The sequence below is a fragment of the Chiloscyllium punctatum genome, chromosome 3 (genome assembly GCF_047496795.1).
Source record: "Chiloscyllium punctatum isolate Juve2018m chromosome 3, sChiPun1.3, whole genome shotgun sequence".
Taxonomy (NCBI): domain Eukaryota; kingdom Metazoa; phylum Chordata; class Chondrichthyes; order Orectolobiformes; family Hemiscylliidae; genus Chiloscyllium; species Chiloscyllium punctatum.
The window spans coordinates 45,921,167-45,948,596 of NC_092741.1; the positions used below are offsets into that span (position 1 = coordinate 45,921,167).

Sequence of the window (27,430 nt, forward strand, 5' to 3'; positions counted from 1 at the left end):
ACAACTGAGAGTATTTGGCATGATCTGATATTCCCTTAATGCCATAATCTAAGGGGCTTCTATATCTTCTGTCTTCTTATTGAATCATTAAAGGTTTCTATTGGAAATCCTGAACGTATCAGGCAGTCTAGGCCCCAGACCCCAGCCTGCTTTAAGAGGATTTCAGTGGTCAGTCCTTTGCAGTTGACCTGGAAACCAACTACCCTGAAGGCTTTCCCAAAAAAAGAAAAGAAAAGCTTCCGCAGCTGACCTTCAGTCTTCCGAAAGGGACAGCACTCATAATCCATCACATGGCCACGAAGGGACAGTTGTATGGGTCATGGTAACATGACAGCCACAGGTTCCTGCAGCAATGCTAAAAATAAAAGCTCACTACAAACAGTTCCCAAATGAAAAGGGCCACATGAGTGCATAATGCTGGGTTCAACTGGGATGCCAGCAGGTCAAAGAGGCATACAGCTTTAAATACACCACTTGTGCACAAGGAATGTTATTTCCATTAAATTGGAACATGCCTTAGACAGTGGTAGGCTCACTTGCATTCAATTAATTGCTATAGTCATCAAAACCCAAAATAAGTTCACAAAACAGTGAGAGAGGAAGAAAGCATATCTTAGTGTATCCCCAGGTTATCCCCATCGTACCATTTGACAGTTTCAGGGTTTGTGACCCATATTACTCCAGCCAAAAATATATTCTTACCTAAATTTCTAAATTTGTTTTCCTTTTGCTTAAATTTGAATCCTCCCTCACTCTGTAAAACGGACGTAACTTATGTCAGTTATAGTCACATCTCAAGTTAATCTCCTCTCAATTTTTGGAAACCCATGTTTCTCCACCAATTCTTCTGGATGGATGCTAGTGATTAGCCATGACAAGAATGCACCAACCTCAGTAGCAGTTTGCTCAAGAATCACTTTATTGGCTGCATGGGTTCCAAGCTGTGCTGAAAATGTGTTGCTGGAAAAGCGCAGCAGGTCAGGCAGCATCCAAGGAACAGGAGAATCGACGTTTCGGGCATAAGCCCTTTCTAGTTAAACTGCATCAACTATATTCACTTCCTGGCAACACTTTCTAACCCAGCACTCACAAGAAAAGGTATTTTCACGGAGTGCAGTCCTGCTGAAACTAACATTAATCTGAATGATTCAACCTGAACTTCCCCCCATTTTTATACCACAAGTGAGTTTTCAAAGGTACAGAATTCCAGCCTGCCACTAAAAGGACACTTGTAATGCAAGAGTCCGAGAGGGACCTCAGCAAGGACACAAAGCTCCTGTGGTCCACACACTTAAACAAATCTGATTAAAGTATAGATGCTCCTCAATGCCCTGTCCATCTCTCACTCTTTTATAGAGCATTGTAAACATCTTTAAAAGCCTCTTAACAAGACTCACAAAGGCAACATGGAGTCACAGTACAGATCAATCATAATCTAATTCAATGGTGACCCAGCTCAAAGGGTTGAATATCCTGCTCCTGTTGCTATTTTCCTACAATTTCTTTTACAGTTGTCAGCAAAAGGCTAAACAGTTTTGAAATTAAACAAAAAGGGAAACTTGTCATTGTATAGCACCTGTGACATCCTCTGGGTAGTCCAAAGTACTTTCCAGCCAATGAAGTACTTTTGAATAGAAGCTGCTGTTGTAATGTTAACAAATGTGGCAGCAAATATGAACACAGCAAAGACCTACAAACAGCGATAAGACAATTGATCAATTACTCACTCTACTTCAGCTTAATACAGGCTGGTAGTTTAGCCATTCATCTTAACTTTAGTTTTGGCATGTCTACATTGATTGTGTTCCCTCTGAGAAATGTCTGGGGCTGGAGGGGATACCACTGGTAAGAAACGAATGTGCTGTATGCACCTTGACCAGTGTAAGTAATATTATAGCCTAAAATAGTTCCTTCGTCAATCACTATTGAGGTTGCTGCATTCTTGCTATTCAACGTAGGTGATGCAGAGAAGATGCTAGAGAGATCGAAAAGAAACACTGGGGAAACTCAGGCTTCCAAACTTTGAAAGCAGGTAACCTGAGAGAGCTACATTTTGGCCAGGACCACATTTTTTGTATGCTGGTATAACAAAAGTGAGTTGTTAACTAGTTCCTACACCCAACAGCAAGCTGAACTTAATTTTAAAAAGCTGCAAATGCAGTTTGATCTGTACATAAATGGACAAACCAGAATTCAATTTGAAGTCCAACCACATGTTTTGCTGAGGATTTGGATGTAAATAGATCTGTGTATGGACTACAGTGTCAGGGTTTTAGTGCAAAGGGGTAATTTGTAGTGAGAATATATAGATGGCTTGATACACAAAATAACCATCACAGCATGCATACTGTCATAGGGTAATCATAGCAACAAGAGAACCTATAGAAAGATAATGTGCAATTAAGTTCAGATATACAGCTCATTTGGAGTGAGGCTCAATCATTTTGATTTAAGTAGAATTGCAAATGTCACTTTTTTTTTGGAAATCACTCCTTTTATTCATTTTTATATGTCCTTTTTTATTCACTGATCAAACATGATAATTCCAGGGTATCCACTTGAATTTCACTGTGATACATCACGAGTGGATCGATTATTGTATTGCTTTAAGGACTGATATTAATATTAACGCTCATCATGCTGCATTTACATAGACAATCATGATACAAGGGGAAGCCATTTAACTCATGCTGAGTGTGCTGGGTCTTTACTCCAGGATTAAAAGCCACTTGCTGCACTTTGTTTCATGGGATGTGAGCATCAGGAAAGACCAGCATTTGTTGCCCATCTTTAACTATTCTTTAACCAATGGCTTTCGTGGTTATTTTTTTTGATTAGATTAGATAACTTACAGTGTGGAAACAGGCCCAACAAGTCCACACCGCCCCGCCGAAGCGTAACCCACCCATACCCCTACATCTACCCCTTACCTAACACTATGGGCAATTTAGCGTGGCCAATTCACCTGACCTGCACATCTTTGGACTTATCTTAGAGCCAGCCACATTGCTGTGCATCTGTAGGTCACACCATACAAGGACTGCAGATTTCCTTCTGTGAAAGACTGTAATGAGATTTTATAATGTTCGATAGGCTACCTTTCAATTCCAGATTTCATTAATGGACTTTGGGGCAACATGATAGGTTAGCACCGCTGCCTGACAGCATCAAAAACCCTGATTCAATTCCAGCCTTGGACAGCTGTCTTTGGGGAGTTTGTACATTCTCCCCATGTCTGCGTAGGTTTCCTCCGGATGCACCAGTTTCCTCCCACCTGCTAAATTGCTCAGTGTCCAGAGATGTCCAGGCTAGGTGGATTAGCCATGGAAAATGCAGCATTACAGGGATAAGGTAGGGATGGTGAGTCTGGATGGGATGTTCTTCACGGGGGTCAGTATAGATTCAATGGGCCAAATGGTCTGTTTCCACACTGCAGGGATTCTGGATTCTATGATTTTGCATTCCATCAGCTGTCCCTCGAGCAGTAAGCTGGAAATTGGATCACTAGCCCATTAAAGCCTTCTATCTTCATTTGCTTAAAATAAGCAGTCAAAATATTCTTTGAAAAATGCATCCATTGTGCCAAAGTAACCCTTGTCCAAATAACATTCAAAATTAAACAATTCTAGCAAGTTTTGAGAAGATTTGTAGCTCAGGTTCTGGATGTAGGTTTGCTCACTGAGCTAGAAGGCAGCCAGAAAACTAGCCACCAGGAGACATGAACATCAACTAGCCGCAAAAAAAAGACACAACCCACTCTCACTAGTACCCATACATATGGATGAGGAAGGACACCACTTCGACTGGGACAACACATCCATTCGAACACAAGCCAGACAGAGAATGCAGGAGAATTCCTAGAAGCATGGCATTCCAACCAGATCTCTATCAACAAACACATTGACCTGGATACCATTTACCATCCAGTGAGAAAAAGAACAAGAAATTACACCACCACGGGAAATGACATCGCCACAGGAAATGACATCACCAACCCAAAGAAACCTAAACACATAAATAGAAAGTGGGCCGTGCCACGGGTGCTTCATCCGGAGGGTCACTGATGATGTTACCTGGTATGGTGATGAAATGTCTGAAAACAAACCTTCCAGATCAGCGAGCAAACTACATCCATTAAACAATTCTCCTAAACACGTTCGTACTTTAGAGGAAACAGCCATCAGCACTGATACATGGTTGCTTATTGTTATTATTGATGGCTTATCCTCACTGACAGAAAGCTCCAAAGGAGCACCAATGGGCTGGGGGGGGGGGGGCTGCTGAGAGATAAATGGGATGGGGTGGGGGGGGCGGGAAATGGGGGGTTAGCTGAAAATGTAATAGGTAGATGAAGGTGGGGAGAAGGTGATAAGTTGGAGAGGAGGGTGGAGCGGATAGTTGGGAAAGATGATGGACAAGTCAAGAGAGCGATGCCGAGTTGGAGGCTTGGGACTGGGATATGGTGGGGGAAGGGGAAATGTTCATCTCTGGGACATCCACACCAACCAATCCCATGGTTGCTCACTTCAACTCCCCTTCCCACTCCACCATGCAGGTCCTGGGCCTCCTCCATCATCAAACTCTAGCCACCTGATGCCTGGAGGAACGCCTCAACTTCCACCCTGCAACCACACAGGGTAAATGTGGATTTTACCAGTTTCCTCATTTCCCCTCCCCCCACCTTATCCCAATCCAAAGCCTTGACCTGTCCATCGTCTTTCTCATATATTCGCTCCACCCTCCTCTCTGACCTATCACCTTCTCCCCCACCACCATCTACCTACTGCATTCTCAACAGCACACACCCCCCGCCCCGGCAGACAAGCCTCACTCCTTATAAAGGGCTTATGCCGAAATGTTGATTGTCCTGCTCCTCAAATGCTGCCTAACCTGCTACGCTTTTCCAGCAACACACTCTCGACTCTCATCTCTGTATGCTAGGAGACATGGACATTGTACAGCAGACAGCTCAAACATCTTGGGAACTATTACCAGCGATGCCTCTGCAAAACCTTGCCAATCCACTAGCAGGATAAGCACTTCACTGTCAGTTTCTTCTCTCAGGCCAATATACACATGACAAGCACTCACTAAGAGGGTGAAATATGCAATATCTCGAGTGACTTGTGGGAATCCCTAGCTCATCCCAAACTGGAGAAGAAGCATCTGCAAAGTGTCTCCCAACAGATCCAGATGCAGATCAACTACAAACAGAAGTGGGAGTCTGCAAAACCCAAGAATCCTACCCATTCACTGCAGGAGTAAATGACTCCAGATGCTGTAATCTGTACTGAAAACAAAAAATGCTGGAGATTATAACAGATCAGGCAGCATCCATGGAGAGAGAGTGAGCTAACATTTCAAGTCTAAATAACTCTTCATCAGAGCCCACATCCTGTGCCAGGGTTTGGGATTTCAGTACTTGACTGGGGGCGATGTTTGCAGGTAAAGTGACGGCTGTAAAATGGGAAGCCTTCAAAAATGAGGTAATGAGAGTCCAGAGGCAGTATGTTCCTGTCAGGGTGAAAGGTATTTGTAGGGAATGCTGGATGACGAGAGAAATTGAGGTTTTGGTCAAGAAAAAAAGGATATGTCAGGTATAGACAAGAGAGATTGAATGAATTCTAAAAGAGTATATAGGCAGTAGCAATATACTTAAGAAGGAAATCAGGAGGGCAAAAAGGGAACATGAGATAACTTTGTCAAAGGGTTAAGGGGAATCCAAAGGGATTTTAAGGACAAAAGAGTAACTATGGAGAGAATAGGACCTCTTAAATATATAACATAGAACATTACAGTGCAGTACAGGCCCTTCAGCCTTCGATGTTGCACTGAACTGTGAAATGAATCTGAAGCCCATCTATCCTACACTATTCCATTTTCATCCATATGTTTATCAATTACCATTTAAATGCCCTTAAAGTTGGCGAGTCTACTATTGTTGCAGGCAGGGCGTTCCACGCCCCTACTTCTCTGAGTAAAGAAACTACCTCTGACATCTGTCCTATATCTATCAATCCTCAGTTTGAAGCTATGTTCCCTTGTGCTAGCCATCAACATCTGAGGAAAATGGCTCTCACTGTCCGACCTATTTAACCCTTTGATTATCTTATATGTCTCAACTAAGTCACCTCTCAACCTTCTTCTCCCTAACAAAAACAGCCTCAACACTAAGGTCATTGGTCCTTCAACCTTTCCTCATAAGACCTTCCCTCAATACCAGGCAACATCCTAGTAAATCTCCTCTGCACCCTTTCCAAAGTTTCCACATCCTTCCTATAGTCCGGTGACCTGAACTGTATGCAATACTCCAAGTGCAGCCGCACCAGAGTTTTGTACAGCTGCAACATGACCTCATGGCTCCGAAATTCAATCCCTCTTCTTAACAACCCTCTCAACCTGGGTGGCAACTTTCAGGGATTTATGCATCTGGAGACCAAGATCTCTCTGCTCATCTACACTACCATGAATCTTATCATTAACCCAGTACTCTGTATTCCTGTTACTCATTCCAAAGTGAATCACCTCACACTTTTCTGCAGTAAAATCCATTTGCCAACTCTCAGCCCAGCTCTGCAGCTTATTTATGTCCCTGTTACCTGCAACATCCTTCGGCACTGTCCACAACACCAATGACCTTAGTGTTATCGGCAAATTTACTAACCCATTCTTCTACGCCCTAGGTCATTTAAGAAATGACAAACAGCAGTGGCCCCAAAACAGATCCTTGTAGTACACCACGAGTAACTCAACTCCAGGATGAATATTTCTCATCAACCATCACCCTCTGTATTCTTTCAGCTAGTCAATTTCTGATCCAAACTACCAAAGATCAGCAAGGCAGCTTATGTGTGGAGCACAGGAGATGGAGAAGATACAACTTGTACTTTGTATCAGTGTTTACTTTGGAGAAGAATATGGAAGATATAAAAAGTGGGGAAATAAATAACGACATCTTGAAAAATATTAATATTATAGAGGAGGAGGTGCTGGGTGGCTTAAAATGGATAAAAGTGGATAAGTCCCCAGGACCTAATCAGGTGTACCCTAGAATTCTGTGGGAAGCTCAGGAAGTGATTGCTGGGCCACTTGCTGGGATATTTGGATCATCGATAGTCACAGGTGAGGTGTCAGAACACTGGAGGTTGGTTAACGAGGTGCCACTATTTAAGAAAAATAGTAAGGAAATGCCAGGGAACTATAGACCAGTCAGTCTGACATTGGTGGTGGGCAAGTTGTTGAAGGGAATCCTGAGGGATAGGATTTGGAAAGGCAAGGACTGATTAGGGAAAGTCAACATGGCTTTGTGTGTAGGAAATCATATCTCTCTAAAAGTAATCAAGAGGATTGATGAGGGCAGAGCAGTGGACATGATCCATATGGACTTCTGTAAGATATTTGACAGGGTTCCTCATGGTAGACTGGTTAGTAAGGTTACATCACAGGGAGAACTAGCCATTTGGATACAGAACTAGCTTGGAGGTAGAAGACAGAGGGTGGTGGTGGAGGGTTGCTTTTCAGACTGGAGGCCTGTGACCAGTGGTATGCCACAAGGATTTGTGCTAAGTTACTGCTTTTGGAGCAGTACTTCCAAATAAACCTGTTGGATTATAACCTGGTGTTGTGTGATTTTTAACTTTGTCCACCCCAGTCTGACACCAGCACCTCCACACCATCCCTGCTGTAGGATGGATATTGTGAAACTTGAAAGGGTTCAGAAAAGGGTTACAAGGATGTTGCCAGGTTTGGAGGGTTTGAACTATAGGGAGAGGTTGAATAGGCTAGGGCATTTTTCCCTGGAGTATTGGAGGCTGAGGGGTGACCTTATAGAGGTTTATAAAATCATGAGGAACATGAATAGGCTAAATAGGCAAGGTATTTTCACCAGGATGGGAGAGTCCAAAACTAGATGGCATAGGTTTAAGGTGAGAAGGGAAAGATTTAAAAGGGGCCTAAGGGGCAGCTTTTTCACGCAGAGGGTGGTGCATGTATGGAATGAGCTGCCAGAGGAAGTGGTGGAGGCTGGTATAATTACAACATTTAAAAGGCATCTGCTTATGATTGAGAAGGGTTTAGAGGGATATGGGTTGAGAGTGTGGTGCTAGAAAAGCACAGCAAGTCAGGCAGCATCCAAGAAACAGGAGAATTAATGTTACGGGCTTATACCCTTCTGATAAAGGGCTTATGCCTGAAACATCAATTCTCCTGCTCCTCTGATGCTGCTTGACCTGCTGTGCTTTTCCAGCACCACATTCTCCACTATCACCTCCAGCAACTGCAGTCCTCACTTTCTCCTTAGAGGGATATGGGCTAAATGTTGGCAAATCGGACTAAATTCATATCGGATATCTGGTCGGCATGGACAAGTCGGACCGTGCTGTACATCTCTGTGACTCTTTTGTGAACTGCTTCAGCAATGGGGTGGGAGAAAGTCATCCACATTCCAAAGTGATTGTGTAAGAAAGAGAAGGACAGTGATGAGCAGGATTCAGGAGAGGGGCTAGAACCTGTTTCCTTTTCAGAAATGCAACCTGGCCAAGTTGCCTTGAGTTTGATCCAGGTTAGTCACAAGTTCATGAAATATTCAGTGTTGCAAAAAGGCGGTCAGCAGTGGATTTTATATAAAGTCGACATAGGCTTGGCATCATCAGTGAGGTAACGAGGTAATGATGGACACCAACCACCTCTGGAAGAGAAAGAGGATGCCAGAGCTTCAGTTTGCACTAAGCAGCAGGTTTGATAGTTCTGTTAATTACAGGACAGAGGTGATCCTGCTGGGCTGAAGACGGAAGCCTGCTGGCTGAGACGGATTAACCACTACTACCATTCAGACCACCACCTGAGTGTAGACAGATCCATGCGGGGACAGACTAGGCACAAAAAGTCACTGCATAATCAAACAGCTATCAAGAGTGAAAAGAAAAAAACACCTAAATTCAAATTCATTAACACTTGAAAACAGAATAATTGAGCATCGTCTCTACCTTAGCCTCAAGAGAAAGCTGTTGCAGCAGATGACTGTCATTACTCCACACATTTGGAATGAATGATGTGGGTGTTGGACCTGGGTAGACAAAGTTAAAAATCACACAACACCAGGTAACAGTCCAACAGGTTTATTTGGAAGCACCATCTTTCGGAGTATCTCCGTAACTATCTGATGAGGTGCAGCGCTCTGAAAGATGGTGCTTCCAAATAAACCTGTTGGACTATAACCCGATGTTGCGTGATTTTTAACTTTGGAATGAAGAGAGTGTTACTGTTTCAGAAATCCCACCCTCATCTGTCCAGGATGCTGTCCTGACCTCTGAGTGGACCCGAACAGGACCACGACCAGCTGTTGGTCTTAAGGCACTTTAACGCTGCAGTTTGGGACTGTCCTGATTCTGTGAAAGTAATAACAATCAGATTTAAATGTGTCATTCTCCTCTTTCCTTTATGCATGAGGTCTGCCACCTTGTTTGATGCTGATGAATGTTTTCACGAGGGGATAGCTCTGACGATAGAACAGGGAAACATGTTAAAGTTCACACAGTTGTGAAAAAATTCAAGGGGTATGACTGGGATCAGTTGTATTGTCCCTTTGTGGTTTAAGGTCACAAACATAGTGCAATGCTCCCTGGATGGGTGGAGGGCATCTCCTGCCTGAATAATCACATGCTGAGATAAATCCAGACAAAAACAAAGAAGTCATGATATTGACAAATCAGTGAACACAGGATCGTGAAGGTAATTTTACATCTATCAGAACATTGAGTTATTGAATAGGTAGCTACAACAATGTCAAATACTTCAGGTCCTGCCTCCAACTATTTCTGGCATGGGGAACAGGGGGATTATGGAGAGGGTAAAAAGGGGGAAAATCCTATGTACTGAATCACGTGTGGAAATGATATTAACTGTGCCACAGAAAGCATCAAAAAGAAACGAGGGAGAGGACATGAGTTTACCGCTTAAGTTAACGTTCATGTCGCCTTCTCTCTACACCTGGTCCCTCCACTCTCACTAAACAAAGCTGTTTATGGTAAAGAAGACAATGTGTGATTAACGAAGTAACATATCCAACTTTGACCTGTCTTTCTCACTTTTGTATACACTCAAAAAGAAATTGATACCATTTCATTTTCACACAAGCTGTTCAAAAGCAATTAACTTGTACACTGCATCTACCACCACCTCCTAAAAAAGCACAAAACTCAAGTAAATGTGTGCCAACCTTGAAAGGGAGGATATTCTGCTTACAGGTCCTATGGGTCACCTCTGCATTGGTCAACCTCATCTTTTAACAGCTCCACTCTTCCGGAAACAAATGTTAACTTCCAACAATGGGACTGTCAGCCCTAAACAATAAATCAGAGCTGGCATAATGAAAGATTAGCAGCAAGCATCAATATTTACCAGTTTTTGTGTTTGTTCCTTGTTTAGAGTTAATCTACCAGTACATAGAACGAACGCTTTCTGAACACGTGCACATATGCCTTCTGCAGATTTAAGCAGTACCTTGGGACTGTTCATCCACAGTGAACTATTGGGACTGGGTTTCAAGTGAAAACCTGCTGACATTAAATGAGTGGAAAGGTCAGTAGGGGTAAACTTCTCTGGCCCCTTTCCCTTTCTCATTGCTTGGCAATTTACTTTAGAAACACCCAGAAAACTTTTGATGTGAAATTCAGGCGAAGGCATAAAGTAGTGAAACTTTCAATATTTTTAAGAGCAAGAAAGGGAGCAGTGACTATTAAAGTCCATGTAGTTCTAGAATAGTAGAACCTGGAGTTATATCTATGGCCCTTAACCACGTCCAATTTCCAATCTCTACCTGATACCAAGGACCAGATGCTATTCTGAGTCTAGGTTTTTCTACAAAAGGAAGCCGTTGAACTAGGAGCGTAATTGTGTTTCAGCTAAGAAAACACTGCACGTGACAGCTTTTGGTCTCAGGACATGTATATGTAATCTACACTGGCAGTGGTATGCCACTGAACTAGATAGAGGCCCATGCTAAAACACTGAGGACATGAGTTAAATTTTTACCATTGTAGGTGGAGTATAAAGAGGTCTCATTAACACTGACCATTCAATTATTACTGATTGGGGTAAAACCCCACCTGATTTAGTAATGTTGTCAGGGATGTCTGACCTACATGTGACACCAAACCTACAATAATGCAGTTGACTCTTCTCTGAACTGCTGTCTGAAATGGCCCAGCAAGCATTCAGTTCAAGGGCATTCAGTCATAGGCAACAAAAACTAATCTTGCCAATGATGATAAAAGAGAGCTACATCAATAGAATAGGAACAGAAGCATGTCCACTTTTTCAGATGGACGTAAAAGAGACACAGACGCAACGTAAAAATCCAGGATCCTGGCCAACATTCCTCTCTCAACTTAAACTTGTGAAAAAGGATTTTTCTTATTCTTTTACAGCATGTGATTATTTCTGGTAGGATTTCAACATTTATTGCCCATTGCTCATGGCTCTTGAGAACATACCATACTTGAATACAAAATGAGTGACCAGCTAGGATTTTGTCAAACAGCAGTTAAGAATCAAACACATTTCTCATTTATTTCCTCTCAAATATACTGTTCCTCTGTAATTCCCACCTTCCTTCACTTTCTGCACATCTTTAAAGCCTTTTCAGAACCATATACAGTGCAAGTCTTTTGTTAACTTTCATAATGCTCCTGATAAAACTCAGGACTCTCTTCTTTGTTGAATACATTGGACCATAAACACCAGCTGAGGATACCATAAAGGATTCTCCTCATCAACCTCCTCCCATCGCCTGAGGTATGGTGACCCCCAGGTTAAACCACTACCCATCGTCTCTCTGATGAGAAAGCAGTCCTTTAAGATGATGCCAACTTTATCTTTTACCTTTTTATTACTAGTTTGCAGGTGTTCTTGTAAAAGGTGATCTGCAAATGAAGTTTCTAATTGCCATTTATGGGATTTTTGTGTGCGCAAATTGACTTGAGTATGACCACATTTCAAAGGTTAGTGTCTCGAGTGTGAAACAACCTTGGGTACATTCTGGTGATATGATGAAGTACGAGTTAATTGCTAATGCTTTCTTGCTGCCCAACAGGGGAGAAAGGCCCCTTCAAAATTGATACTCTAGAAATATATCTCACTACATGGGTGACCTGTATTCTACAATGTACACAAGCCTAAGCTCTGAAGATTTATGTTAGCATTGAAAGCACTTGCAATCATGGCTCTAAGATTCTGTAAGGAAAAGGCAGTAAGTGTCAGCAATGGAAAGATGGTAAGCCAGCCCACAGTGTCGAACCTATATGGATTTCTGTGCTAAACAGGCTTTTACACCTACAGAAATTAATTTCCTGTCTCTAAGTACAGCACAGGGGTTTGAGATTAGAATCATAGAACCATAGAATCCCTACAGCGTGGAAGCAGGCCATTTGGTCCATCGATTCCATACTGACCCTCTGAAGAGCATCCCACCCACCCTTTAGCCTATCCCTATAACCCTGCATTCTCTATCACCAATTCTCCTAACCTACACATCCATGGACACTATGAGCAATTTAGCGTGGCCAATCCACCCAACCTGCACATCTTTGGACTGTGGAAGGAAACCAGAGCACCCGGAGGAAGCCCACGCAGACACAGGGAGAATGTGCAAACTCCACACAGACAGTCGCCCAAGGGTAGAATCGAACGCAGGACCCTGGCACTGTGAGATTGTTGAAACAAGATGAGGGCAGCTATAAAGTTATCCATTATTACAAACAGACTCCTGTAGATTTACATTGTTGAAAGTTCATGAGCATTTATTTCCAAACAAAAATTTGATAACTCTTTTATAAAATTGTAATAACCCAACTATCTTAACAGAGATGTGCAGGATAGGCATTATTGTTGATAGATAAAAATAAACCATCTTATTTAAAAAGTTTCAGGAATATTAATAAATGCAATTGTAGTTTGGCAAAATAGGTCATTTAAAATATTTGTTCACAGACCTAATCTTAAAAATTTTGTTTGTTTTTTACTTTCAACTGCCTCTGCAGAGACTGTTTCAATATATTAGCACAAAATCATGAGAAAATAATATATGGAAGAAGACAGTTGACCAACAAACAAGATTTCAGCCTCTTACAACAAAAAAGTTCTAGTGAAGCGAGGATCGCTGATGAAAGAGAGGGATTTTGATGAGTGTTATCTCAGTGAGCAGGCTATTTCCCACTCCCCTTGTGACGTGTGTTATCCCGATGCACAGGCCCCTTCCAACTCCCTCGTGTTGTCTTATCCCATTGCTCCATTGCTCTCCCAAGACACAAAATGCCATTTTTAACATTTACTGACCTGGAGGCATGTTGGAATCAGCAAAAGGTTAGAAGGTTAGTCACACAAACCAAACAGCATCTATTGTTCCATTTGCTTTGAATAAGAAAGGATGCTACCTGCATTCACCTCAGGACATTCTGAATTTAAATGCTATTTGCAGCAGTTTGTGAGTAATTTTCTAAGCAAAGTGAAACCACCTAAAATTATTGACTGGCCTAACTCCTTAACTCATTTGCTGCTTACTGGAGCAATGAGCACCAGGCACCTTGGAAAGTGGCTTTTAATGTTTTAAGACCAGCCAGTGAGAGACAGCAAACTAAATGAGCAACTGCACCAAAGCTCAGTGCCTTCATGCAATACAGTATTCAAATTAAAACACCTCGAACAAGAGTAACGAGAACATAGAATTTCACAGCATAGAAACAATCCATTCCACCAGACTGGCCCATATTAGTTTAGTGGTCCATATGAGCCACATTGCACCTTACTTTCTTTCATTCTGTTAACATAATTGACTGGTGACTCTGACTAATATCTTTTTAAAAATCATTTCTGGGGTGTGAATATCATTGAACGGCCAACATTTATTGTCTGTTCCTAGTTGCCCTTCAAAATGGTGAGCTGCCTTTTTGGAACTGCTGCTTTCTGTGTGCTGTAGGTTGATCCACAATGCCATTAGCAAAGAAATTCCAGGATTTTGATCCAAAGGCAGTGAAGAAATGACAAAATACTTCCAACCTCTGCTGGCACTGTCCTGACAATGGGATTTGAGCCAGGGACAGAACTAAATGCAATACTCCTCCTGCCACCCTGGAAGAGATCCTGCACCATAGTAAAGGAACTTCTCTTCTTCATTAATGACATCTATTCACTTCATAAGTTCATGGAGCCATCAGGAACGCTGTGCTTTTGCAGCAGGAGAATTTAAACTTGAACCTAATAATGATTTCTGTCTATGTTAGGGGCTACTCAATAATGACTGCATCATAAAACAGTAGAGGAGTGGTCCTGAGGTACATTTCATCTGCACTTTTGTTCTTTTGGAGTTGGTTTATGCAGTGAGAAGAACTGACCTTTGTTCATTTCTAATATCTGAACTCAATTTGGTGTTATAAATGAAATGTTCAAGATGCCAACACAGGATAATGGCTTTTAAACATAAATGAACACATCTCGAGTTCTGCCTCCCTTGCTAAATGAGTGAACTGGCATTTTTCATCACTGAAGATTTATTGGTTCCTTCAGGGAATCACTGAGCAGCTGAGGCAACTAACAGCAGCCTATACCAACAAACTGTGTTCATATAACACCTTTAAATGTAACTGAAACATTTCAAGGCACTTTACAGGACAATCCTGAAACAAAATTTTGCACAATCCACTTAAGGAGATAACATGCCTGATTTTTTAAAAATTCTAAATTCTAAAGATTCTACAATTTTAAAATGAAAAGTAGTTGAGGTTGGCAGGAATGTGGAAGGTACTATCTGGGAGGTGATAGAGGTGGGAAACCTCACAACTTCTAAGAAGTAGAACAGTGAGCATTTAAAATGTTACAAGGCTGTGGGCCAAGTGCTGGAAAGTGTAGATAGGTGATAGTTTTTTTAGATCGGTGCAGACTCAATGGACCAAAGGGCCTCTTCTGTGCTGCATGACTCTAACTAAATTTAGGATCATTTCCCACAACTGAACAAGTTAATGAATTTCTTGTAAACAAATCTGGAGCAACAACTTGGAATGTTTTCATATGTCAATGATTACAACAGTTCCTGTAAAACTGAACTTGCTACGTAGCAACCACTTTTATTAGATTAGTAAAAAATAACACACTTATCCACAAAACACTGGCGATTCCAGTCAACGTGTTGTCTATTCACTCAGGGAGGACATTGACTGGAATGCTTTGCTTTGTATGTCATTTGTAATGACCCGAATCTGAAGATATTTTTCACCTTGCCATCCCTGCCTAACAAAGGAATATGAAGCACTTCTCTGGCAAAGCAGTGATAATATCATGTTTGGTGGTAATTATACAAGATAAAGGCAATTGACTGGCCATCAAGTAGCTCACTCTTTCCTACCTCATTGAGGGATATTATTCTGGATGTAAACACTTTAATGTTTGGGCAGCCTCCAGCTGCATATAGTCTGCAATGATCCTTAAACAAACCAAAACATTAACAGTTCATTTCAACTGACGCTGGAGTCCAACTCATGTTTCGTTAAGTACATTTGAAAAGTAAGACGGCAGACTGTGTTGCCAAACACTTTAAAAAAATTAAATGCAGCTCCTACTATTCTTGTCTTCTGGAGCTTCTCCCACTCATTGATTGTTGACTAATGCTGTAATTGGTAGTAAGAATGGAAACCTTTCAGGATGAAGCAAAATATTTGTGATCACCCGAAAAGAATTGTGTTGCACAGAAGGAGACCATTTGACACATTCTGACTCTGCAAATTATTCCACCACCACCGTCCTCTTTCTAAGTCTGCATCCATCTGTCTTCTTGCCATTAGAGAGCCACCTGAACAGCCATCTGTTCTAAACACTCTTCCGGCAAACGCGCCTCATCTACCAGTATCCCTTATTTATTTGCAAAACTTCATGACGACCAGTCATCACATCCTCTACATTGAGTTACTTTATAATGATAAAAATATTAAATAAATGCAGAGAGAAATAAATGTCTCGGGTAATACACACAATTAATTTTTTCTTTCATGGGATATGAGTCTCACTTGTCCATGCCTAATTGCTCTTGACCTTCCCATTTCAAGGAGTAGTTTAGAATCGGGCATGTTGCTGTGGGTCATGGAAACAGATTTCCTTCCTTGAAAGGACATTAATGCATCAGATTAATTTTTCTAAGAATTGGTGCTAGTTTCTTAATCACTATTACTGGGATTACTTTTATATTCCAAATACAAACAGAAAGAACCCAATTCTGGATAAGAGTTATCCTGGACTCAAAACATTGACTCTGTATCTCCTTCCATAGATGCTACCAATCTTGCTTTGTTTCTTCAGTTTTCTCTGCATTTGTTTCATGGTAGCAGCAACAAATTTCACTTATTATATTCCAGTTATATTTGTTGAAATTAAATTCCATTAGCTACCATCGTGGGATTTGAACCTGTATTTTCAGAGCATTATTCCGCACCTTGAAATTAGCGATCCACGTATTACCACTGTACCATTGTCTATCTCGAATGTTATTAGGGACTTATTTGAGGAAATATTCTTTCGAGATCCAACAAATGAGTAATTGAGACATGGCACATGGTCAGTGCAGCTTGATTGGATAAACAGATGATATGGAACTGCTGCCCTCTAAGTTTTGCACTATTTGGGTCTTGCCTGAGCCCCTGTGGTGAACCAGTTGATAGAAATTACTTGCTATGATTAGTCCTAAAAATTCAATCTCTGTGGGTAGAAGGTGAATGAGCTGAACCTTGGTCTAATTTAACACCAAAATCCTATGTTTATACATTGTGTGAGAACCTATAATCTCACAGCCTGACATTACATAACAACACACCTAAGATTCTGCAAAGAACCTAATCACCCAGCTAATGACTTTAGGGGAGGCATTAACAATTGATTTCCATGAGTACTTAAACCGAAGGTCATCAGCAACTTTTTTATCCCAAAACTCCCCTCCTGGATCACCAACTACCCCTCCTGAAGATGCAGACTCATTTGGGGTTACAATACTCCATTTCAGTACTTAAAGTAAATTACCACTCTGTAGATGTAACCTCTGACCATAGAACTCCTTCAGTGCATAAAGAGGCCATTAAGTCTGCACCAACCAACTCTCCAAACAGCATCCAACCCAGACTCTCACCCCGTCACCCCAAATTTTTCAATTGGCCAATCCACCCAACTAATACATCTTTGGACTGGGGTGGGGGGAACCACAGTATCTGGAGGAAGCCCACACAGACACAGAGAGGTGTGTAACTCCATGCAGACAGTCACTCAAGGATGGAATCAAACCCAGGTCCCTGGGTGAAGCAGCAGAGCTAGTCACTGAGCCACCATGGTACCCTCAGGGTACGGATAAATATTGGAGGCATTCCTAGCTGAGTCCAATCCTCTCCTCACGCATGTCCCTTCTAACATGGGCTTCCTGGATAGTTAGAAGTGGGCACTCTAGTTGTTTTATCCCCTCGCTTATCCATATAAGATTGTAACACATTAATTTTTTCCAAGGCTGAGACCAGATTAGTCAATGCAGACAGGAAGCCAAACCTTCTGTTTCTGTTCAGTAATGCCCAGATTATTGAAGAAGTTGACAAAGGAGAATTCTTAACTTAGATTCTAGTTTAAATAAAAAGGAAGAAGTCTTATTACCAGACACTGACATTGGCCTCTTCTGTCACTCATAAAACACCATGTAATTAATTCACTCGCATTTAACCATCCAAGCCTAAAAGTAATTTATTAGAAGTAAAACACTTTGGGAGCATTCTGAAAGCTGTGATAAGTGCACAGAGCAGCTTATATTGAAAAACAATGCCAATGATATTTAACTTAAGAACAACTAGAAAGAAAAATTCCCAGCCTTATGAAATATTACATTCACTCAAGATTACAACACAAGAGTAAATAAGCCACTGAAACAATGAGAAGAAACTCCAGAGAAGTATCCACAACCAACAGGTCAGAGTATTCCACAAATCACCTCCACTAAAATTCCTTGCATATTTGAACCACTGTCAGAGTGGGTCTGTAAAAAAGTTTTAAGTCTCTCCGAACCCCTTATAACCATCTGGATCACGAGAGAAGTTTTTTTTTACTCTTCACCTTATACAGACATGTAAAAGGAATCACCCAAAATAAGCCTGGGTGACCCTGCCTGTCGCAGCGTGAGCAGTTCCCTTGCCCTTTGGTCAGCAGAGAAGCTGCAGACTTGCCCCACAGTGCATGTGTCAAATAGGCAGGCACAGCATGTGTGGTAATCCGCGGACGGCCGCACAGTGCATGGCAAGGCGGAGTTGCCTCAGTCATAATTACTGAGAAGCAAATGTTTATCTAACTTAACATTGCAGAAAGGGCAGCAGGCGAGAGAGAAAGAGAGAGAGACAGGGAGAGCGCGAAGCAAACATGCCAGTTCAGGAACAGTTGCCAGCAACAGTATCTGTTTCTTTACAATGGGTGAAGGTATCAGTAACACAGAAGGTCGTAAATATTTAACATTGTGTTTGACTTGGCAAGCCTGGAGGGCTGAAAATAAAATGATCTATATAATTCACACAAACCCCCCTAAGCCCACCTTCTGCCATCAAAAAGGAGAAAGCCACAGCACAACCAATGAATTAAAAGCAGTATCTTCCACTGAGAGGGGAAAGAAAAGCCAACAGTTGTCAAGGCCCTGTCAAAACACATTGCACACAGCTCCCAACAAAGCCCAGTAGGATTTTGACTTCATTAGCCAGAAGCAATTAGCGCAATGAGCGGCATCCTAATTAATTTATTGCGTACAATTGGAATGTGATAAGGATGGACTGATGCCAGTAACAAGTTTTGTAGCACAATGAAAAACCGCACTGCTCAATACAACCTCGCAGCAATTACAATGTTGTGCCTGCAATGAGAATCTACCCGGCTGTTTCAACAATGTAAAAGAGCCAGAATTTTACTGTTTCTTCTCTGAAGCATTAGCGAATGGATGGAATGCAAGTTTAAGCAAGACAGCTGTTCTGCATTCTATCAATTTAATAAATTAGATAGTCCAGGCCTCCAACTTGAAGAAACTAAGCAACCATTTTTAATGCAACTGAAATTATAGGAAAATGTTTTTATGACCACTGATCATTTCAGGTTGTTTAAGTGTAAATGATCATTGTGACAATTCAAATAATCGTGTAAATTTGCCAATAATTTACCTGTTTCAAAGAAATTAGAATGAAGCTGCCAAACTTGATGTGCCTGTTGAGTAATAGGAGTTGCTTTGTATGTGATGGCACTTGACTCTTTTCCTGTGAGACCTGGGCTGAAATCCATTTACATCTGGATTAATGTTTTATCTCCATGAGAGGAGAAGGCTTGACTCTCAGGTGACAAGGAGAAAGTGAGGACTGCAGATGCTGAGATCAGAGCTGAAAATGTGTTGCTGGAAAAGCGCAGCAGGGCAGCATCCAAGGAGCAGGAGAATCGACGTTTCGGGTATGAGCCTGAAGAAGGGCTCAGGCCCGAAACGTTGATTCTCAGGTGACAAGGATCATATTCAGCCTTATCCCAAGCTCCAAGGACGGAAATGCTCAGAATTTGTAACTTGCTGCTGCTCACTTAATCACTCTCATTCCAAAAGGTCACAAACATGAATTGGAAATGTTGCAGTTGTGTGGCCAGGAACATGCTAGTGACTTAACAAGTGCAGTAGGGCCACTTTGACATAAGTCAAGGAGCTTTTGGTTATTATGGCTGATAGTGTGGGTGCCAGATAGTGTGAGGTGCCAGGTGGTGGGGGTGGCAGCTTGTGTGGAATAGTAGTTGTGAGATGGCAGAGAAAGTCAGCCAAGGTCACCATTCCTGGTGGTAGGTCAGTGAATCTGCTGGAAGAGCATGTATTGGCACACATGAATGCAGGAAAGAATCTCCTCATGCCAATGGGAAACAGTCACAATTAGCGAATTTGGGGTTGATCAATGATGCTCTAGGAATAATTACCTTTAGTGATTTCAGGTTTTTCTGCAGGAAGATCATGCATGCAATTTCGAGCCACATTCAACCCTACAACATTTGATTTTTTCATTAGGTGTTGGTGAGAAATCTACTCTAGAATGTAAACATTCTTCTCGTTTTTTTCGAATGTTGAGAAAGGTGGGGGGTTTCAATTTCTGAAAACCAACCAAGGTGAATATTCTGAAAGCAAACTTCTGAACATTGAAGGGATAAGCTTTGTGATATTTGGTTGGGCAGACATAATAAACCTGAACAGATGCTTTCAGATACAGCAAGATGGTGGGACAATGCAGCAGAGGCACAGGGTGATGGAGGAAACATTTTAAGGAATATAAGAAAGTACTGCTTTGCTTCAAGAGTGACCGTCAACTTAGTTGGGTTGCCAGGGAGAATGGGTAAAGCCAGGGCCCTGCACTTAATCAGGAAAATGGAAGATGCAGTCACGGGGAGTCTGTAGTTTTGCTTTTCTAGAAAAGGCTTCTTCACCTATACATGTCATACAATATTTTGTCATGTAAGCCTCATGTTATAGTTTAGCACAGACCAGAACAGTTCTTAATCCTTAGTAATGTACAAACTAGCAAAATGCGACTCAAAATGAAACTAAAGCAGGCCATCCATTGCAAAAAACAATCATCAGTGAGCACATGCATATATACTCATAATGTTTCCTGATCATTAGCATAGCAAGGTTGAAGTGATACTATGGTATGTCAATACTATGACTGCAAAGATCATGAATGTTAAATAAAATGTTTCCCTTGATAGCCTGTAAATTATTATCTAAATGAAGAAAACATGAGCCCTGTAGTCTTACTACTGATACAGTCTTGTAGAACAGTAAGTAACAAACCACACTTTCTTAATGCCACGCAGAATCCAGCTCCATTGTCTTCAGAAAGACATTTATATCAAATGCAAAATAGTTGTCTGTGATGGGAATAGGGGAATGGTGAAACATTGGGATTCCCCAGGTGGCAGAGCAGAGGCACTGCTTCCATTCTGCTTAAAAGAGCTGGAAGTCTGTCCTTCATTGTGACATTATGTCAAAGGAGAAATTGAGGACTGCAGATACTGGAGATCAGCATTGAAAAATGTGGCACTGGAACAGTACAGCAGGTCAGGCCACATCTGAGGAGCAGGAGAGTTGATGTTTCGGGCATAAACCCTTCATTAGGATATTCCTGAACAAGGACTTATGCCCGAAGTGCCGACTCTCCTGCTCCATGGATGCTGCCTGACCTGCTGTGCTTTTCCAGTGCTACACTTTTCGACATTATATCAAACATTATATCTGGAGGTGTGCACAGTGGGGTCTGGGGCTTTTAGAATTAGCCTCATGAGCTGGAGGGGCAAGTTTCTTCCCCCTATAGTGGGGGAGGAATGGGGTGCTCTGGGTGAGGTATTGGCAGTGATGGGTCCTTGGGGCAGGTACTGGAGGGCCTGTGGCAATGCAGGGCTCTCCCATGGGTAGAGGGAATCACAGCTCTGGATCCATACAGGTGGGAGTTGACCAGTACTAACACATACACATACACACACACAGGTAAGAAGCTGTGTGTAGGTGTTCAGGGCATTCTGTACAGATAAGAAAGGGAAATAGGAACCAAAGAGAGTTGGCCTTTGATGAATAGAAACAACGATGTGGAGATGCCGGTGTTGGACTGGGGTGGACAAAGTTTAAAATTGCACAGCACCAGGTTATAGTCCATCAGGTTTATTTGGAAGTACTAAGTTTCATCAGGTAGCTAGAGGGACTGGATCATAGGACACAGAATTTATAGCAAAAGATCATAATGTCATACAACTGATGCATATATTGCCCCACTAGCTACCTGACAAAGGAGCAGCGCTCCGAATGCTAGTGTTTCCAAGGAAATCTGTTGGACTATAACCTGGTGATGTGCGATTTTTAATTTAATAGAAACAAATCAGATTCATGGCTCCTTACAATTCCAAAAGTCTAAACCAATGATGCAAAACTTTGACAGGACGCAGTTCAGAAACACAAAACAAGTCAACACACACACACACACTTACGGGTTCTGTATTGCTCTCCCACCTTGATGTTGCCAAAAAAAAAACGATTCACGTGTGCCTCTGAAACAGTGAAATAAATAACTAGTCAGGATCCCCGCGTTCAGGACGCCTGGCCTCGGAACTCCCAGCCTCGCCGCATACCTACCCATCCCAGCCAGTGAGCTGCTTTGAACGGCACCGGAGCTCTCTTCTCCCGGTTACAGTGGGGCAGATTAACAGATCTCCAAAAACATCCATTCCTTCCGCTCCCCCCCGCCCCCCCCAACAACCTCCAATTCAACACCAAGCTCCGGTAAAAAAAAACCTTCCATTCCCCTGCGCTAATCATAGACACTCACACCCCCCACCACCGTAGCGTTTGAAACTAAAACGCAGATCACTTTAATTTCCCCAGTACAAAGTGAATACGCTGGGAGGGGGGGGGGGGGATATTAATAAACAATAGCCTGACATTTCCGCTAATTTTCAGCATTTCCCCCACCTTAAAGCGAGCACGGGGGTAATTTCTGGGAATGGGCGCCGCTGTGGAATTCTGAAGCGAGGGAGACCGACCCCACTCGGCTCGGAGGGAGTTCAGGAAACAGGCAGCAGCCTCTACACGGTGGCTGTTCCCCAGCTCGGTAGCTGTATCCCCGGCTAGAGTCCGCAACTCGGTCACACAGCCAAGACGCTCCTGCCGAACCCTCACTCTCTGTCTCCTGCTGCAGCCCATTCGGCCCGTCTTTGCCGGTGCTGGCGCTACTGGGGGTAGATATTGCAGGGGTAAATAGTGTAGGGCTGTGGGGGTAAGGTGAGGAGAGTGGGATTCGATCCTCCCCCAGCACCTCCCCCACGGTTGTACACTCTCACCGGCTGGTTAACCTTCCCTAAAACCCAAAGCGTCGCCCACCGGGGGAGAGCCGAGGGCTCAGCGCAAGAGCAAGCTGGGGTTTTTTCTGGATTAGTGATGCTGGAAAAGCACAGCAGTTCAGGCAGCATCCAAGGAGCAGGGAAAATCGACGTTTCGGGCAAAAGCCCTTCATCTGATGAATCCAGAATCTGGTTTCCAGCATCTGCAGTCATTGTTTTTTACCTCGTGGAGTTTTTTTTCTGGTTACCGTTTGCCTACCTGGAATCCCAGGGGCTCGGAGCTGCCGTGTTCTGGAGTCCCCCCGCCGAGAGAGAGTTCTGTCACCGAGATTCCGGGTCGTATAACTTAGACCTGTGAAGTACAATGATTTGCATGAAATAGGAATCCTATTATCTAGGGAAATAAACAAGAAACCTCTACTTTTCATCTTTCTCTCTATCTCAGGTAAACCCTACATACATTTCAGGCTGGGTTTAATATTCCCTATGGAGAGCTCGGGCATTCAGGAATATACTCTGGGTTTTGAGAGTTTACCTGTTCCGGATTTTAATGCTATACTCACCTCCAGTGAAGTCACCCCCTGCCCTTCACCCCCTTCCTCTCCGGCCATCATATTGTTTATATTTTGCTGCCGTCCCTCTTCTCCAGTGGCTGGGCAACTATTCGTACGCTTCGACCTCCCCACACGTGGCCCTCAGTCAAGTGCCGCCAATATCTCCGGGACAGCCCGTAAAAGGGGCCAGATATTTTGCAAGATGAAAGGGGGACGGTTCAACTTTCAATACTATCTGCCCAGCACCAGTGGCAGTCAGACTCTCAGCAATGAAGCGGACTGGATCTGGTTTAACTTAAAAGATGATTCCCTCCATCTCCACCCCCCCCCCACCCCCACCCCACACGTCCCCACCGGGTGAGAAGGGGCACCTGTACCACTTTCCAAAACAATGTAGTCCGGATGCTCCCCCTACATTGGGTGTCGAAGTTTTGCAATGCATTCAAGATTTTAAATATCCCTGGGACAGATAGTTTGGGGGCGGGGGGGGGAATCACACAGGGGGCAGTGCACATTCGATGGGGTGAAGAGCCTTTATGAAAATCGTGCGTTCTGTGAATGATGCGTTCCCTTGGGAGAAGCTCTCTTCGGTATCCCCTACCTCATTCCCCACACCCAACCCCCAGGCTGCCCTCCCGTGAGGTTTATACGACAGGTTAGAGTCACCCCCCACCGACAGCAAGGCGTCACTCAGAATGTCGGCGATGCTGTTCAGTATGGGACAAAATAACAAGTCCAGGGAATCTCTGTGAAACATCCCAAAGATTTTGTTGAAAAATCTTTTGTTTTTAAAAGAAAATCGTTTTGAGATGGAGATCTGTTTGCAAATTTAAAAAAAAGACCGGTGGAGATTTTTGAATTTCTGGCAATGGGCTGGTATTCGAGACTGCTGATCCCAGAGAGAACCATCCTCTCTCTCTCCCTCTCTCTGACACACACACACAGGGTACACTGCAAAATGTAACAAGTGGTGAACATCCCCGATTCAGATCAGAATCCCTGAATACAGCCTACCACAGTACATTGGAAAAGCGGTGGCCATGGGGGGGGGGGCGGAAACAGAGCCCAGGAAAAGCCGCCTATAATTTAGACAGTGCTGTGGGAGCTTGCTCTTACAGTTCAGGGGTGAAGCGGCAACTCAACGGGAGGGATTTAAAACAGCGAAGTGACTCCACGCTTTCTTGCCCCCCCCCCCCCCCCCACCTCAGGAAAACGATCCCAGTTCCCGGAAAGGCTTGTGCTCCTTGTTACAAGAAACAATCCTCCCTCCTTTCACAGAATGAGCGCTCGAAGACCGATCTACCGTACCTTTCCACTCATATGGGGCGGGCTGTGGGGGCCTGGGGAGGGAAACCAGTTACCCCTCATTTCCCAGACATTGACATCTTATAACAGCACCGGCTTCCCGCAGCTCTATTCATCTGTGAATGAAAACGTCTGCATTTTAGATCGTTTTAGTTATACTCGGACAGCTCGTCACCTCACTGAGCGCATTTCCCTTTCGAAATGTTCTTAGAAAGATGACATCGGGCTATTTTGCTCGCTCCCCGCCCCAAACTAATCTTGTACAAGATCATTTCCTACACCTCGGCGCCCTGTTACGTCTTGAGCAATGAGCAGGGAATTATTTTAAACTTTTAAACTTTGTTTTCAAAAACAAAAAGTCTCTCGCAAATATTTCACCCGCTTCCAATGTCACCGAGCCTAGCCTTGGCACGTTTCCCAGCGGCAAACCGAGCAAAGCAAGGTCAGTTTTACCCCCCCCCCCCCCCCCTTCGGTATAATTCTTTCATCAAATAAAACCTCAAATAAATGCGCCTCCTTTTGCAGAGATATCTGGATTCGCTGAGTCAGAGCAGTTTGGGGACAGAGGTGTAAACGATATTAAAGAACCGTGGACCCACCTTGAGAGTGTAGAGGATTGTAGGCTGGAAGGTGAGCAGGGCCAAAGGGCTTTCTCTCTCTCTCTCTTTCAAAGATGTGTGATTGATCAGCCTAGGGGCCGGTGCCAGGACAGGGTGAATTGCAGGTTGTTTGAGCTGCTGGCTATCAGTGCACCTTTTTCATTCGGGAAGGAGGGAGGGAGGGAGAGAGAGAGAGAGAGAGAGGGAGAGTCGTGAATATTTCATGGGCTGGCTTGATGTCTACATTGGTCAAGTGTTGGGAGATTGGCTGCTCTTAGGTTTCACTCTCTGAAGCTTTGAATCAGGTGTTAAGAGGAAAACGAGGGTTTGTTTCTGAGGATGTGGAGGGGTGGGGGTGGGGGGTCAGCACCTGTTAGTCAACTTATAGGAGGGAAAGAGAAATCCGTCATAAACGGAAAATAAAAGCCCACCTTTAGGTACTGAACGAAGTCTTTGTGTTCACTCCAATTTGTCAATGTTCCTCAGCAGAAACCCAGTCATTGCAATAACTGCTTGTCAATATGCCCCAAAATAAGGCAGTGATCTCGGCTGTTTCCTTTTTCCCTTTGTGTGTGGTGCAGTTCAGAGTTAATGGGCACGGTGGGGGCGATGATCAGAGATACCTGTCCAAACCCAGCCCGAAATCTGCTTTCTCACCCAGGCCGCTTTCACTTCACATTACCCATATCCCAGTGACTCATGTGACACACACACTTTCACATTGGCTCGCTCCGGTGAAATATGAAGAGAACGTGAAATTTCGTTCCTGCTTTCTGTTTCTGAAATGAGCACACCTTCTGTGTCTGTGCGTGAGTAACTCTCGGGGTGTGAGGTCGCTGCAAGGGCGCTTTTGCCAAACAGATAAGATGGGTTCCCCTCAGTGGGACCAAGGTAAACCTGTCCGTCAGTTTTTTGTTAACAGCTTGTTAGTATTTTAAACGTCAGTGCAAATAGCCCGATTGAAACCATTTTCACTTGATCGAAAGAATAACAATGAAAGTAGCTGTGAAATAACAGCCCTCTGGAATGACACGCCACAATCGGCCAGCTTTTCTCATGCAAGAATGTGTTGCATGGCCCCTTTCATCTGATTAAGCAGAGAAAACAGAATTGGGGGCTGATAGTAGCGAGGGAACACAAAGCCTGGGTGTGGTATAGATTGGATCTGATCTCTGAGCTCGAGTGAAAAGTGTCTATCAGCGCTGATGAATTGTTCTCAACAGATAGCTCACAATTACCTGTTTCAGTACAAGAAAGTTTATCGTGGAGACAGTGCCTCCGTGCACACTTTCCTGATCCCCACAGCATCAGAAACGACTTAAATGATTATGGTTTGGGTGGGGGTTGCTGGTGGAGGCTTTTTGTACACTGCACCCACCCCAAGTGTCTTCTGACTCAGTTAGCCACGGGTAGCCCTTTATCCTTGGAACTTTCTCTGCAGTCCCCACCCCACCTCCAAGTGTGGGAGGAGGCACAAAATGAGGGGAGATTCATTGGAGGTGTTCGTTCTCTGCACAGATGCTGCCAGACCTGTTGAATTTCTCCAGCAGTGTTTGGGTTTAGTGTCAAAGTGGGGAGAGAGTGGAGGCGGGGAGACACGAAAAAACCAAAAGCCACGTGACGCAGAAGTATTACCAGGAATGGGGTTAGAAATCACACAGCACCGGGTTACAGTCCAACAGGTTTCATTGGAAGCACTAGCTTTCGGAGCGCTGCTCCACAACCACCTGATGAAGGAGCGGCGCTCCGAAAGCTAGTGCCTCCAATTAAACCTGTTGGACTATTACCTGGTGTGGGGCTTTCGCCCGAAACGTCAATTTCGCTGCTCCTTGGATGCTGCCTGAACTGCTGTGCTCTTCCAGCACCACTAATCCAGAATCTATTACCTGGTGTTGTGTGATCTTTTAACTTGTACACCCCAGTCTAATCCGACATCTCCACATCAGGAATGGAGTGCCTGAGAGTCCACTGGAAATCCAATCATGTCTTTCAAAGAGCAACTGGATGATTAGTTTGGGGGTGGGATGGGGGGTGGGGGGAATGCAGGAAAAGTCAGGGATTTGGAACAACCTGAGTCGC

General features: G+C 43.4%; 1 protein-coding gene across 4 annotated transcripts in view; it reads right to left on the reverse strand.

Annotated features, from left to right (window-relative positions):
• The window catches only part of prdm1a (PR domain containing 1a, with ZNF domain), a 100,891-nt gene extending 75,386 nt beyond the window's left edge, over positions 1–25,505 (reverse strand). The window contains exons 1-4 of one of the 4 annotated variants that reach the window (XM_072552756.1): positions 25,352–25,505; positions 24,756–24,868; positions 23,153–23,245; positions 22,045–22,104 (exon numbers count right to left, since the gene is read on the reverse strand). The gene's annotated coding sequence lies outside the window, so the exon portion shown is untranslated. Of the gene's footprint in view, positions 1–22,044; positions 22,105–23,152; positions 23,246–23,456; positions 23,686–24,755; positions 24,869–25,351 lie in introns of those variants that run through there. The other 3 variants (XM_072552775.1, XM_072552785.1, XM_072552765.1) reach the window with 3 other exon arrangements.
• Between the last annotated feature and the right edge of the window lie 1,925 nt (positions 25,506–27,430).